A 15,775-nucleotide genomic window follows, 5' to 3' on the forward strand; every position below is an offset into this window, starting at 1 on the left:
ACTGCAGTTTCAATAACTGTTGCTATATTATACTCCATATAAGTTGTAACAATTTACATTCCTTCTGTGATTAACATATTATTAAATGTTTGCTATTGCTACTTGTATATGAAAAAATAGGTTCAAGTTTGATTATAACTTGCATTGCTCTTATTATAAATGAGGTTGACTATCTTTTCATATATATAACAATAAGAATACATCCATACTTGGTACACAGTATGTCATCCAAATAAAGAATGAATTTATAGGAGAGAGCATTCAGCCTAGAAGTGAAGAGGCCACTTGGGACACCCATATGCTATCAGAGTGCCCCGATTCAAGTCCCAGCTCGGCTTCCCATTCCAGCTTCCTGCTAACCCACACCCTGAGTGGCAGCAGTGATGACTCTAGCACTTGAGTCCCCGCCCTCCAGCTAAAAGACCTGGGGATTCTGTCTCCTGGCTTCCACCTAGCCCAAACCCAGTTATTGCAGGCGCTTGTCAATAGAACATGCACATGGAAGTTCTCTCTTTCTCTGTGCCTCCCTGTCTGGTAAGTTGTTAATTTTCTTAGAAAAAACAGCAGAAGAATAAAGCTTGATTTCATGAACTTAAATACAAAGAAATGTTTTGAAATAGTTATGATATATAATTTACTAGTTCCCATATAAAGAAGAATGAATAATAGCTACACAGTTAGTAAGACATTCTCAGCAAGATTGTGCCTTTAGTTGTAGAGTATGATTTTTTTCCTTTTTTAAAAAAAGAGTAACATATACACACAACAGTGCACAAGTTGTATGTATACATTTTGATGAATTATCATGAACGGAACATATTAGGGGAACCACAACTTCAGTTAAGAAATAAAATACAACTGCTATCCCTGAAGGTTTCCCCAGTGATCCTTCCCAATTTCTAGCCTCTTATTCCTGTACAAAGACAAGCTGACATTTTTTGTATAAAAAAATAGATTATTTTTACCTGGTTTTGAAGTTTGTAAACGTACCACACATTCTTTTGTTCTTGGCTTCTTTGGCTTGATCTCACATTTGTCAGTCTCTTCAATAGTGTCTTGCATTTTTGTAGTTTGTTTATTTCACTTGAAGGTGTAATTTTATCAATTGCATTTCGAATATGTATGAAGAAGTGAGACCTGCTGAGAGTGGTGCAAGAGCCACTTGTGTGCCTCAGGAGTCTAGGTTCAGCTTTGTTCTTCTAAACAGTAACCATCCTTGAAAACACTAAGCTTATATATGCTACTGTCTGTGGGGAAAGCTGCGATTCTTTTCTTATAATTGTTACTTTTATCTTATTTGAAAGGCAGACACACACACACACACAAAGAGAAAGAGACAGACTGAGAGAGAATGCATAAGAAAGAGCGCTTTTTTTTGACAGGCAGAGAAAGTGAGAGAGAGAGAGAGACAGAGAGAAAGGTCTCCCTTTGCCGTTGCTTCACCCCCCAAAGGCCGCTACAGCCAGCACACTGCACCAATCCGAAGCCAGGAGCCAGGTGCTTCCTCCTGGTCTCCCATACGGGTGCAGGGCCCAAGCACTTGGGCCATCCTCCACTGCTTTCCCAGGCCACAGCAGAGAGCTGGACTGGAAGAGGAGCAACCCATTCAGAATCCTGCGCCCATATGGGATGCGGGCACCACAGGCAGAGGATTAGCCTAGTAAGCCGCGGTGCCAGCCATAGAGAGAGCGCTTTCTTACATTGATTTATTCTCTAAACGCCTATAGCATCCAGGGCTGGGCCAGGCCAAAGTACTTGCTCAACACATGAGTGAGTGGCAACTTAATTAAAGCATCCAAAGTCATGTAAGTAGCTCTCACAGGCTCATACCTTTAAGGTTACAGTGGCCCTAATTAACAGTGTGACTTTTATAACTAAATAAAAATGATGCTTCTCAGAATGAAGTAATAACATTTGGAAGAAAATTCTGAGAGCCAAAAATATCAGTTGGACACAATGGACTGCGAAAAACTGGACCTACTTTACTTTGTAAATCATCTTAATTTGTATCGCAAGTTAACATAAAATGGGGAAGCCATAAGGTGAATGTTAAATGAGAACACTTAACAGGTTAAATGTATTAGCCAAATTAGTAGCCATCTGAGACATGAGATCCTGCCCAGCAACTTGTAGCCTTGCTTTGATTGGCCTGGATGCCCATTTTTAGTTGCCTTCTGAGCCAGTCAAATGCCACCCTTCTTTCATTTGCTTTGGATAATGGCCAGATACCAGGATTCCTTAAATAATACAGCTCCCATCTGTTCACAACCAATAGAAAAAATATGATATGTGGAACATGCAGTGATCTTTGGGCCATTTCTGCCTAAATGAACTGTGAGAGGTCTGAGCCATTTGTCACCTGAATTCAGTCCTCCTTCTCTTTGAACATATGGAATTAATAAACTGTCATTAAGAGGATTTGGCACAGCAAGCCTTATCCCAGCTTTTCCCTGGGAAATAGTTTATGTAATTCTTAGCACAGGTAGTAGAACAAAAGAGTAAGGTATCTTTTAATTTTCAGTCTTGAACAATATTCTGATAATTTTTTGCATGTACCTATTTTGTCTTCCTGTACTAAAGAATGAAAGAAGACTATCAGTGCCCCAACTGCAAAGGGAAAAATAGTCACTGGCTATTGCATGGTCAGACTCCACTATGTTATGTCAGTGTTCTTACAGCAATAAAGTGTATTTTTTATTCACATCATTTGTTGCCTAGAGGTCAGCTGTATCTCGGCTCTTTGGTCTTCCCTGTGGCATGTTCCACAGTAAGAGAATCCCATATTGGCAGCATGCTGGTCACAGGGCAGAAAGGTACCATTTCTGAACCTCACGATGGTTCATACATTTTCTACTCAGACATGGCATGCATCACCTACACTCGCATTTCATTGACTAAAGTGAACCATGACAAACATTACAACCAAGGAGCAAGCAGAAGGAAGAGTATCAAGGACAAATCTCGTGGATAAAGGCCTGATAGACTCACCTCATTGGCAAAAAACAAACACAATCCACTAGAGCCAACATCATTGTCAATCATGTTGAGCAAAGAAGAGACAGCTTTTCTTAAGAGGAAGATGCTGTGATGGGAAGATATCCAAGACCCATTGTTTGTCTACCTCTCCCCTCCTGAAACAGGTGCTTGGTGAGAGTCCATTTTAATGGAATTCTGATTAAAATTTTAAAATTGTTTAAGGAGAATGAGTTCACAAACAGAATTCTGAAAAACCTGTGAGGGTAAAATATCAAAGTATTATGCATTTTTATTTGAATAGAAAATAAAGGGACTGGGTTGTAAATCTTATCTGATTGACATTTTTGACATCCTTAACTTTTTATTTGTTTCTCTATAAGAGTAACTTGGGAATTTATTTGGACCCTCACCAGAACCAAATTCTTCCCAACCTAAAAAGACCCTCTCATATAATATTTCCCTTGGGAAAATTTGCACTTCCACAACTTATGTGATTTACTCTTTTTATCATTTTAAATTATATTCAAGTTTGTTAAGCCAATTATAAAAAGTTTTAGAAAATGTTTAACTTTCACAAGCTTCAAGGTTTATGTTGCTCCCAAATTTTGCATGTAACTGAGTTTTCAAATCTGCTAACACCTGTTGAACTGATTCCTCTCTGGATTCTTCGATTTTGTCTTGCAAATTTTTCCTTGACTCTTCCAGCATTTCTCGTGAGTGGCTTATGAAAACGTCAGCAATTTGATAAGATATCATTAAGCAGTCATCATCTGTAAGCATGATGTCATCAGAAACATTTTATAAATTTTGGAGTTTTTTTTTTTCTACTTCATTTCTCCTGTTAGCTTTGTGATTCTACTTGTATTCTGTGCAAATTGGTTATCTGTTGTTGATCTTTGAAAGCAACATTGACATCTTCCGCGGCTGCCTTCTTCCTAGGGGCCACCATCTTGGGACTTAAAGCTACAGTTTCCAGTGGAGAAACTAATCTCATCTCATGTTATGCTCCAATTCCCTGGAAATGACTCTCTTGTCTAATGTAGCTCATGTGCCCTCTCATAAATCAACAATGCCAGGGAGAGTAGGAAATAACAAGGGGCAGAACCTTTAAGTGGGGCCATGAGAACCCGTCCATAACAAACGACCCCACCACTCCAGGCTTTGCATTTGTAGCATGGAACTGCCTATCTTGAATCTTGATGGTTTTAAGATTTTTATCTCATACACCCTTTTCTCTTTCTCCTTCACTGGATTGTCTTGCATGATATAAATGACCTCCAAAGTAATTGCTGGAAGTCCAGCTCTACTGGCTTGCATGTATACTAGTATGATGATCCACCCATTCCTGTGATGAATAATTTTTTAAAATACCTCTGAGCATTTAATGTGTTGACATAATATCAAAACTAATATAAATGGTACAGTATACTCATTTATTTATGCATTCAATCAGCAAGTACTTACTGAGCCCTTTAACATGCAAACACTAAGCTGAGTTATTGTCCTTATGACTATACAGGGGTGACCTCATTTTCATGTTCATTACTGTAAGATCAATGGATTGCATTCATTTTGAAAATGTAAGTCAAAATATTGGAGAGGGGGATGTGAACTCTGTCCTGTGTTGTCATTGGAACAATTTTTAATAATATAAGCGAAAAACATGCTGAGTATCATAACAATGTTTCTTAAATAATTTCACTTAATGCTTTCTGCTTAAGATTTGGTTAAAGGGAAAAGCACACGGAAGATATTTATTGTAACATTGAATTACAGAAACTAAAGACCATCTGACTGCCCACAAAAGAGAGAATGGCTAAGAAAATTGTATCAATTAAAAAAATACTACTCACATATCAAAATGATATATATGTTGGGGCTGGCATTGTGGTGCAGTGGGTTAATGCCTTGGCCTGAAGCGCTGGCACCACATATTGGTGCCAGTTCTAGTCACAGCTGCTCCTCTTCCAATCCAGCTCTCTGCTGTGGCCCGGGAAAGCAGTGGAAGATGGCTCAAGACCTTGGGCCCCTGCACCCCTGTGGGAGACCCAGAGGAAGCTCCTGGCTCCTGGGTTCGGATTGGCATAGCTCCAACCGTTGCAGCCACCTGGGGAGTAAACCATCGGATGGAAGACCTTTCTCTCTCTGCCTCTCCTCTCTCTGTGTAACTCTGGCTTTCAAATAAATAAATCAAAAAATGATATATATGAATTGGGAAAATTTTATGTCAAGTAGTAAAAAGAGTACAAAAAGATCAAGTCACTATGACTATTATTTAGAATTTAATCTGTAATTAAAACTGAAAGAAAAATAAAGTAATGTTTACCAAACTATAACATATTGTCCCCGTAAGTGAGATTTTGGAAGCATCAGGTCAGATAATATGACCGCCCTGCTACTTTCAAGAGTTTCAAGATTGCTTTGATGGTTGCTGCTTCATTTAGCAATAAAGAGGAAAGGCCGTGGGGGATACACAGAGGAAGATTCTATGGGGCAAGCCTCCTGCAACAATTCTTCTCCCATTCCAAATTTCACCAGGGCCTGGTGTTTTCGTGTAGCAGATAAAGTCACCACCTGCAATTCGAGCATCCTATATGTGTGTCAATTCAAGCCTGGCTGCTCTGCTTTCAATCCAGCTTCCTGTTAATGGCCTGGGAAAAGTAGTAGAAGATAGCCCAAGTGCTTGGGTCCCTGCACCTCCATGGGAAATCTGGATGAAGCTCCTGGCTCTTCACTTTACTGTGACCCAGCCCTGGCCATTGCAGCCACGTGGGCAGTGAACCAGTGGATGGAAGATCTCTCCTCTCCTTCCCTCCCCTCCCCTCCCCTCTCCTCCCCTCCCCTCCCCTCCCCTCTCCTCTTCCTGTTTCTCCCTATCTCTGTAACTTTAAAATAAAAAAATAAAAAGTCGACCACATCCAGTTGCAAATGGGGCCATGATATGTGCATTCAATATTTGCCCAGGAAGAAAAGAAAATTGATTTTATTGAGAATCTATTGATTTTTACCCCAGCTCAAAATTCATTCAGTTTCAGATCTTTCTCTCTCTCTCCCTCCCTCTCTCTCTCTCATGCACACACACATGAATATATCACAAAGTTCATGAGAAAGTAGAATTAAATGACACATTTATTTTGGTATAAATTTTTTGGTGTCTATCCATAGGTTTTTTACTTTTATTTTTACTGTTTTTTAAAAGATTTATCTTAAAGGCAGAATATTTTTACTAAGATCTATTTTCAATTAGCTTTATACACATGTGCCTAACTCTATATTAAGTAGAGAGTTCAACAAATAGTATTTAAAAAAAAAACTTCTTCAACAGTTGCAACAAGGGCTGTTCAAAGTCATGGCAACTCAGAGTGTCAATTTATCTTCTATAGATTACCTTTTAGGTACTCCATTAGTTACCACAGAACAGGAAGAACATAGGGTATTTGTCCTTTTGGACTGGCTGATTTAACTAAGTATAATTTTCCCAGCTGTGCCCATTTTGTTGCAAATGACAGGATTTCATCCTTTGACTGCTGTATAGTATTCCATGGTGTACATATACCATAATTTCTTTATCCAGTCTTCAGCTGATGGGAATTTGAGTTGATTCCATATCTTAGCTATCATGAATTGATCTGCAAAAAACATGAGTGTACAGACAACGCTTTCATATGCTGATTCCATTTCATTTGAGTAAATTTCCCAGGAGTGGGATGGCTGGGTCATATGGTAGGTCTGTATTCAGATTTATGAGCTATCTCCATACTGTTTCCACAGTGGTTTTACCACCAAGAAGGGATAAGTGTATCATTTTCCCTACATCCTTGTCAGCATTTGTTGTTTGTTGATTTCTGTATGAAAGCCATTCTAACATGAGTGAAGTGAATCCTCATTGTGATTATTGTGATTTTGATTTGCATTTCCCTTATGGATGGTAATCCTGAGAATTTTTTCATTTCCTCTTTTGAAAAATGCCTGTTTAAGTCCTCTGCCGTTTCTTAACTAAATTGTTTTATTGTTGAGTTCCTTGAACTCTTTATATATTCTGTATATTAATGCTTTATTAGTTACATACTTTGCAAATAATTTCTCCCATTCTGTCTGTTGTATCTTCATTTTGCTGAGTGTTTCTTTTGCAGTACAAAAGCTTCACAATTTAATGTATTCCCATTCATCAATTTTGGCTTTGACTGCCTGTGCCTCTTGAGTCTTTTCAAAAAAATCTTTGCCTATGCCAATGTATTGTAGGGGTTCCCCAATGTCCTCTCACAATTTTATAGTATCTGGTCATAGATTGAGGTCTTTGATCAATTTTTGAGTGGAATTTTGTGTAAGGTGTAAGGTAGGGGTCTTGCTTCATATATCTGCCTATGGAGATCCAGTTTTCCAAGCACCATTTGTTGAAGACACTGTCCTTGCTCCAGGGATTGAATTTAGCTCCTTTGTCAGAGATGAGTTGGTTTTAGATGTGTGGATTGATTTCTGTCATTTCTACTCTGTTCCTTAAGTCTATCCATCTGTTTTTGTGCCAGTACCAGGCTGTTTTGATTACAACTGTCCTGTAGTACGTCTTGAAATCTGTGATGCCTCCAGCTTCATTTTTTTTTCTATAAGATTGCATTAAGTATTCGGGTCCTGCTGTGTTTCCATATGAATTTTAGCATCATTTTTTTTCTATATCTGAGAAGAATGTCCTTGCTATTTTTATTGGTATTGCATTGAAACTGTAAATTGCTTTCAACAGTATGGACATTTTGATGATATTGATTCTTCCAATTCATGAACATGGAAGCTTTTTCCACTTTTTATGTCTTCTCCTATTTCTTTCTTTAAAGTTTCATAATTCTCATTGTAGAGGTCTTTGACATACTTTGTTAAATTTATTCCAAGTTATTTTTTTGTAGCTATTGTGAATGGGATTGATCTTACATGTTCCTTCTCAGCCATGGCATTGTCTGTGTATACAAAGACTATTGATTTTTGTGTATTGATTTTATATCCTGCAATGTTACCAAATTATTTTATAAATTCCAATATAGTCTCTTAGTGTGGTCTTTCAGATACCTTATATATATAAAATCATGTCATTTTTAATAGGGATAGTTTGACTTTCTCTTTCCCAGTTTGTATCCCCCTTGATTTCTTTTTTCTTGCCTAATGGTTCTGTATAAAACTTCCAGGATATAATGATAACAATGGTGAGTGTGGACATCCTTGTCTGGTTCCAGATTTTAGTCAGAATGCTTCCAACTTTTCCAGATTCAGTAAGATGCTGGCCATGGGTTTGTTGTAAACTGCCTTGATTGTGTTGAAGAATATTTCTTCTACATGCAATTTGCTTAAAGTCTGCATAATAAACGAGTGTTGTATTTTATAAAAAGACTGAATTTATTGAGATAATATTGTTTTTGTTTCAATTTCTTAATATGATGTATCACATTGATTGGTTTTTGAATGTTGAACCATCCATGCATATCAGGGATAAATCCCACTTGGTCCAGGTGAATGATCTTTCTGATGTGTTGTCGGATTTGATTGGCTGGTGTTTTGTTGAGGATTTTTTTCATCTATGCTCATCAGGGAAATTGGTCTGTAGTTCTCTTTTTCTATTGTATCTTTTTTCAGATTTAAGGAATAAGGTGATATTGGCTTCATAGAAGGAATTTGGGAGGATTCCCTCCCTTCCAATTATTTTGAATATCTTGAGAATGATTGGAGTTAGTTCTTCTTTAAATGTCTGGTGGAATTCATCAGTGAAGCCATCCAGTCCTGGGCTTTTCTTTTTTGGGCGCATCTTTATTACTGATTCAATTTGCATATTTGTTACAGCTCTCTTTAGGTTTTCTATGTCTTTCTGGCTCAACTTAGGTAGGTTTATGTGTCTAGAAATCTATTCATTTCTTCTAGGTTACCCAATTTGTTGGCATACAGCTCTTTGTAGTAATTTCTGATGATTCTTTTTATTTCCGTGGTATCTGTTGGTGCATTTCCTTTTTCATCTCTAATTTTATTGATTTAGGTCTCCCTCTTATTTTATTGGTTAGTTGGGCCAACAGTGTGTCAATTTTTTTATTTAAAAATAAGCTCTTCATTTCATTAATCTTTTGTGTTGCTTTTTGCATTTCAATTTTCTTTATTTCTTCTCCAATTTTAATTATTTCTTTTCTCCTACTTTGTTTTGCTGTTATTATTATTAGGTCCTTGAGATGCATTTATTTGATGCCTTTTCTTTTTCTTAATGTAGTCACCAATTGCTATACTTTCTTCTTAACACTGCTTTTGCTGTATCTCATAAGTTTTGATATGTTGTATCGTCATCTTCATTTATTTCCTTTTGATTGCTTCCATGACCCACTGTTCATTCAGAAGCATGTTGCTCAGTCTCCATGTGTTTTCTGTGTTCTAGTGATTCTTGAGTTGTTGATTTCTAGCTTAATTGCATGTAGTCAAAGAAGATGCATGGTATGATTTTGATTTGATTGAATTTGCTGAGATTTGTTTTATGACATAGAATATGATCTATCCAGGGCATATTCCATGCACTGGTGAGAAGAATGTGTATTCTGTAACTGAAGAATAAAAAGTTTGCATGGGCTGGCACTGTGGTACAATAGGTTAATCCCATGTGAGTTCTGGTTTGTGTACCGGTGTGGGGAGCAACTCGGACTAGACTAAGTTACTGGAATTAAGACTTATTCTATGCATCTGCTCTCCCACAATATGGTGCTGGGAGAGGAGTAAACAACTTTTACACAGCTGCCTCCAGTTCGACCAATAACCTGCAGGAGCTGATCCTGCTCCTGATTGGAGGAGAGCAGCGTGCTCGGAGTGTGGGTAGCAGAGTTGGGATTGGTGGAAGAGGACTATAAAGGAGGAGAGAGACAACATGCACCAGGGAACATCTAAAGGGAACATCAGGATAACATCTGAGCAGCCCCCGAGAGAGCCGGCTGGCAGTGTGCCGCTCCCCCGCGGAAGTGGGGAAAGTGGCAGGGGGAACCACCCCTCCACGGAGGTGGAAGGATCAGCAGCCAACCCGGGAAGGACCAGCAACAAACCCAGGAGGGCCGAGCAGACAAAAGAACAGTGCAGGGTCCTGTGTCGTTCCTCCGCGAATGGGGGAGCGACATACCGGTTGCTCCTCTTTGGATTCAGCTCAATGCTATGGCCTGGTAAAACAATAGAAGATGGCCAAAGTCCTTGGGCCCCTGCACCCACATGGGAGACTTGGAAGAAGCTCCTGGATCCTGGTTTTGGATTGGCTCAACTACAGCCATTGCAGCCATTTGGGGAGTGAATCAGTGGATGGAAAACTTTTCTATATCTCCCTCTCACTATCTGTAATTCTACTTCTCAAATAAATAAATATAATCTGTAAAAAAAAGTTCTGTTGATTTCTATTAGGTCCATTTGGTCTAGAGTGTCAATTAAATATGTTGTTTCTTGCTGAGTTTCTGTCTAGTTGATCTGTCTATTGCTAAAATGTGGTACTGAAGTCCCCCTATTACTATTGTATTGGAGTCTATGTTTCTCTTTAGATCCATTAACATTTATTTTAATAGCCAGGTGTCCTGTAATTAGGTGCATATACATTTATAATAGTCACACCTTCCTGTTGAATTGAAACCTGAATCATTACACAGTACCCTTTTTCGTCTTGTTTAACAGTTTTTATGTAAAAGTCTATGTTGTCTGATATTAGAATGGGTACACCAGCTCATTTTTAGTTTCTGTTAACATGGAATATCTTTTTCCATCCTTTCACTTTCAGTTTGTATGTATCTTTGTTGATGAAATATGTTTCATGTAGGCAGCAAATACATGGATTTTGTTTTTTAATACATTCATCTAGTCTGATCTTTTAACCAGAGAGTTGAGGCCATTTACATTCAAGGTTAATATTGATAAGTAATGATATGGAACTGCCATTTTTCCATAAATATTCCTATTTTTTACTTTGGATTTTCTTCGTACTTTTATTAAGAGATTTTCTGCCCTTACCTTCTTTCAGGGTGATGACCATGTTTCTGTATTTCTGTGCATAGCACATCCTTAAGCATCTTTGGTAAGGCTGGATGAGCAGTGACAGATTCTTTCAATTTCTATTTGTTTTGGAAGGTCTTTATTTCACCTTCATTCATAAATGAGAGCTTTGCAAAGTACAATATTCTGGATTGATTGTTGTTTTCACTTAAGACTTAGAATATATCTCACCAGTCTCTCCTAGCTAGTAGGGTTTCTGATAAGTCAGCTATGAATCTAAATGGACATCCTCTGACAGTAATCTGGCATGTCTTTAGTGCACATTTTAGAATCTTTTCTTTATGTTTCTATATGTGGAGAGTTTGACTACAATGTGTCATGGTGAAGATCGTGTCTGGTCATGCCTATTAGGAGTTCTATGTTTTTCCTATACTTGGATGTTCCTTTCAGTCTGCAAATTAGGGAACTTTTCTGTAATTATTTCACTAGAAAGGCCTTCTAATTATTTCTTTCCGGGCCATCAGGCACTCCTAAGACCCCTATGTTGGGTCTTTTGATATTATCCTATAAATCTTCAATACTGTTTTTTGTTTGTTTGTTTGTTTTCTGATTTCTTTTTTTTTTTTTTTTGGTCTGACTTAAAATTTTCGGAGTTTGTCTTCTAACATGGATATTCTTTCTTATGCCTCACTGACTCTGTTGTTAGGGCTTTCCACTGCATTTTTTGTTTGATCTGTTCTTCATTTCTAATATTTCATTTTGATTTTTCTTTATAATCTCAATTTCATGGGGAAATTTTTCATTCATGTCATGTACGGATTGCTTTAATTCATGGATTTGCTTCTGATTACTTCTAAGTAATCCTGTAATAAATTCTTTTGAATTCTGTTTCTGGCATTTCTTCAATCTCTCCTTCACACTGTAGTATTGAAGTATGCTTGTGTTTTTTTCGTGGGCGTCGTGTTGTCTCCCTTATTCTTATTTCTTGAATTGCAGCATTCATTTTTAGCCCTTTGTGAAGGTTTTTTTTTTCACTGTGATAGCTTTTAACTTTGAACTATGCCTCTGTGGCTTAGTGAAGTGTCTGTTCTTTCAGTGAACACATTGATGAGTAGCCAGGGAGTTCTGTCCAGTGCTCCCCAGTGAGGGGAGTGTTGAAGGTTACACCCAATTTGGGCATGGTAATTTTGTCTTTTATTGTCAGAGGGGGTATTTAATCAGCTCTGTTGGCATAGTCTCATGCTTACATCTTCTCCTCCAAGGAGAGAAATGCCTGGTCACTAGTCCCAGAAGAGCCTTCATTATTCTGTTATTTTACTACAAAGGTATTTTTCCTTTTTTCTTTTTTTATTTACATAAGGTGATACAGATTTAGGAGCATACGGATACTTCCTACCCTGTCCTTCCTCCCACCCACACTCCCACCATCCCTCCTCTTTCCTTTCTTATTCTCTCTTTAACTTTTTACAATGAAATACTTTCAGTTTATCTTATAATCATAAGATTAACCCTCTACTAAGTAAGGATTCAACAAAGAATAATCTGTGGTAACTCATAGAGTACAAAAAATGTAATGTGTATGAGCAAATTGACATTTTGAGGATTGATTCTTGTTTACAGCCCTTGTCTCTACTGTTGAGATTCTTCATATTTAATATTCACTTTTCACAGTTCTGTACAGTGTTATTAGCTGTCTTTTTGAGACAAATTCCATCTGTCATTCTCCACAGGAAACAAACATGTGGCACTCACAAAAGTGGCAATTAAATAAGTTTAATAGAGAAACTATTCATAAGGTATAAGAAAAGATAATTTTAACAAAAAATGCATGGTGAATGCCCTGATACTAGCAACACTAGGAGTGCATAATAACCTTTGCCCTAAAAAAAGAAGAGGTGAGAACAGCTAGCTTCAGGACCCATAGCTGAAGGATCAGGCTGTAGGTGCAACACCCAGCGTTTGGTTGCAGAGACCAAGTATTATCAATTAATAGAACGGTGAAAAAACTCAAAGGAATAATCTAAATCTTAGGACAGGGACATGTACAGCAATAAAGATACTTCTTGGTGCATCTGCATCCCATATTGATTTGCAGTATTGCCTCTCATAATTTGACTTTAATATACTATAGCTTTAAAATTTGTAAATGATACCTTCTGATCTTAAAGTAGACTAATCCAAGATATCCTGGTAATAACATCTCCCTCCCTTACTGTTAAATCTAAAAGTTCTCTTACAGGAAACAGAAATAGAGCTGAGCTAAAACTAGAAAAACAGTAAAATTTGTATATTTTTGGTACACCGGCTAGTGAGAATACAGAAGCTGATTTACTACTAATAATTGAAATGGTAGTAAACCCATAAAATATTTGTCTTTACCGAGCTTACCTGTTTCTGTGTGTGTGTGTGTGTGTGTGTGTGTGTCTGTGTGTTGGGGAGGTCAGGACTAACCCCAAACACATAAATTTAATTAAAATGAAATGAAACAAAGAATTCTTAAAAACTCAACAATAAGAAAACTAAAAATAGGCAAAAGATGAGAGCAGACACCTCAGAAAAGAGAATACACAGATGGTAAAGATGACAAGATGATCAACATCATATGTCGTCATGGATTTCAGTGTATTGAGAACTTCAACAGTGAAATACTACTACACACTAGTAGTATTTAGCATTAGTACTATTACTGGTGCTAAAATCCAAAATTGTGACAATGCCAAATACTGGTGAGAGGCTTGAATAACAGGAACTCTCATTCATTTCTGATGAGCTTTCTGCAGGCCACTATAGAAGGCAATCTGGCAGTTTCTTACAAAATTAAACATAATCGTAGCATATAATAAAGCAATTGCTTTACTTTGTATTTACTAGAGAAAAAGGGACCCTGATACACTGTTGGTGGGAATGTAAACTAGTGCAACCATCATGGAAGACAGTATGGACATTCTGCAGAAATTGGAAAATAGATCTACCATATGACCAATCATCCCACTCCTGGGAACTTATCCAAAGGAAATGATGTCAGCATATTAAACAGTTATTTGCCCACAATAGCTAAGATATATAATCAATTTAGATGTTAATAAACTAATGTCTGGTTAATAAAAGGTGTTAAATATAGACAATGGACTACTACTCAGCCATAAAAAGAATGAAATCCAGTGTTTTCAACAAAATGATGCTACCTAAAAACCATTATGCTTAGTGAGATAAGCCAGTACCAAAAAGACAAATGTCATATACTTTCTCTTGCATATGATAGTTAATATAGAATACAAAAGAGTAGGGGCCTGTGCTGTGGTGTAGAGCGTAAAGCCACCACCTGCAGTGCTGGCATTCCCATATGGGTGTCGGTTTGAGTCTCAGCTGCTCCACTTCCTTTCCAACTCTCTTTTATTGCCTGGGAAAGTAAGTTACCCCAAGTCTTTGGCCCCTGAACCCACATGAGAGACCTGGAAGAATCTCCTGGCTCCTGGCTCCTGGCTTTGGATCTGCACAGCTCTAGCCATTGTGACCAACTGGGGAGTGAACCAGCAGATGGAAGACCTCTGTGTGTGTGTGTGTGTGTGTGTCTGTGTGTGTCTCCTTCTCTCTGTATAACTCTGACTTTCAAATAAATAAATAAATCTTTAAAAAAGCATGCAAAAAAGTATAATAATGAAATTGACATCTTATAATTTGATTATTGTTTTTAGCCCTCTCTATACCAAAACGAAACTGTGATCTTTGTATTTTTATTTACTGAACATTATGTCTAGTCATGCATTAAGCCTATGATTATAATGTAAATTGATATTACATTATTACAAAAAGGAAAGGAGAAAAGGGAAGGAAGAGGGAATTGAGGGAGGGTGGGAGGGAAGTATGGTTATCAGAATTCTATGAAATGCATGAAAGTTGTATTAGAAAAGAGATACAGAATTGTTGCTATGCTCCATATATGAGTTAATAAAATAGACATAATGCAAAGAAAAAAAAACTACCTCCACTAAACATCTTGCATATAAATATTTGTAGCAGTTCCAAAACTTGGAAGCAACCAAGATGTCCTTTAATAGATGAGCACAAGATGGTACTTCCATATAATGGAATATTACTCAGTAAGAAGGAAATGAGCTATCATACCATGGAGAGATCTTGAATGGATATTGTCAAAATGTGAAAATGATGTATACTGTATGATCCCAACTATATGACACTCTTAAAAAGGCAAAGCCATAGAGACTGTAATAATATTGGATAAATGAAAATGAAATCATAGTGTTTACATGGCACAAATTAGCAAATTAGTTAAAAATTAAAATTTGGAGGTAATATAAACTTATGAGTTTACCATTTAGAAGGTTAAGAGAAAATTTCTATTGAATTTAACAGCAGCTATATATAACTGAAGCCAATCGAACCTTCTGAAAGATCTGTGACCATAAAAACAACACCGAGAGTCAATGAGGTCTTAACATCACTCCCTCCTTCACCTTTTGGAATTGTCCACTTTTATTTATTCTAAAATCACATCCAAAGTAGATCTTTGAATGTTTGCTGCTACTTCTAATTAAAGTGTAGAATGTCAGCTGAGTTCAACAATCAGCTCTGGGTGAATTTCCCCAAATGTGGATCTGTCTATACTTGTGATGGTATGTGCTGAATAAATACACACTGTTGGTTTTTTTTTTTTTTTAATTTTTTGACAGGCAGAGTGGACAGTGAGAGAGAGAGAGACAGAGAGAAAGGTCTTCCTTTGCCGTTGGTTCACCCTCCAATGGCCGCCGCGGCCGGCGTGCTGTGGCCGGCGCACCGCACTGATCCGATGGCAGGAGCCAGG

The 15,775-nt window shown here is 37.5% G+C and overlaps 1 protein-coding gene and 1 pseudogene across 1 annotated transcript in view; one reads left to right on the forward strand and one right to left on the reverse strand.

Annotated features, from left to right (window-relative positions):
* Nucleotides 1–15,775, forward strand: part of OXR1 (oxidation resistance 1) — a 796,801-nt gene that overhangs the window by 240,504 nt on the left and 540,522 nt on the right. The gene's annotated exons all lie outside the window — the stretch shown is intronic.
* On the reverse strand, nt 3,541–3,925 carry LOC100345153 (prefoldin subunit 4 pseudogene; annotated as a pseudogene).

The sequence above is a fragment of the Oryctolagus cuniculus genome, chromosome 6 (genome assembly GCF_051225735.1).
Source record: "Oryctolagus cuniculus isolate XC-2025 breed Fujian yellow rabbit chromosome 6, ASM5122573v1, whole genome shotgun sequence".
In the NCBI taxonomy this organism is placed as follows: Eukaryota; Metazoa; Chordata; class Mammalia; order Lagomorpha; family Leporidae; genus Oryctolagus; species Oryctolagus cuniculus.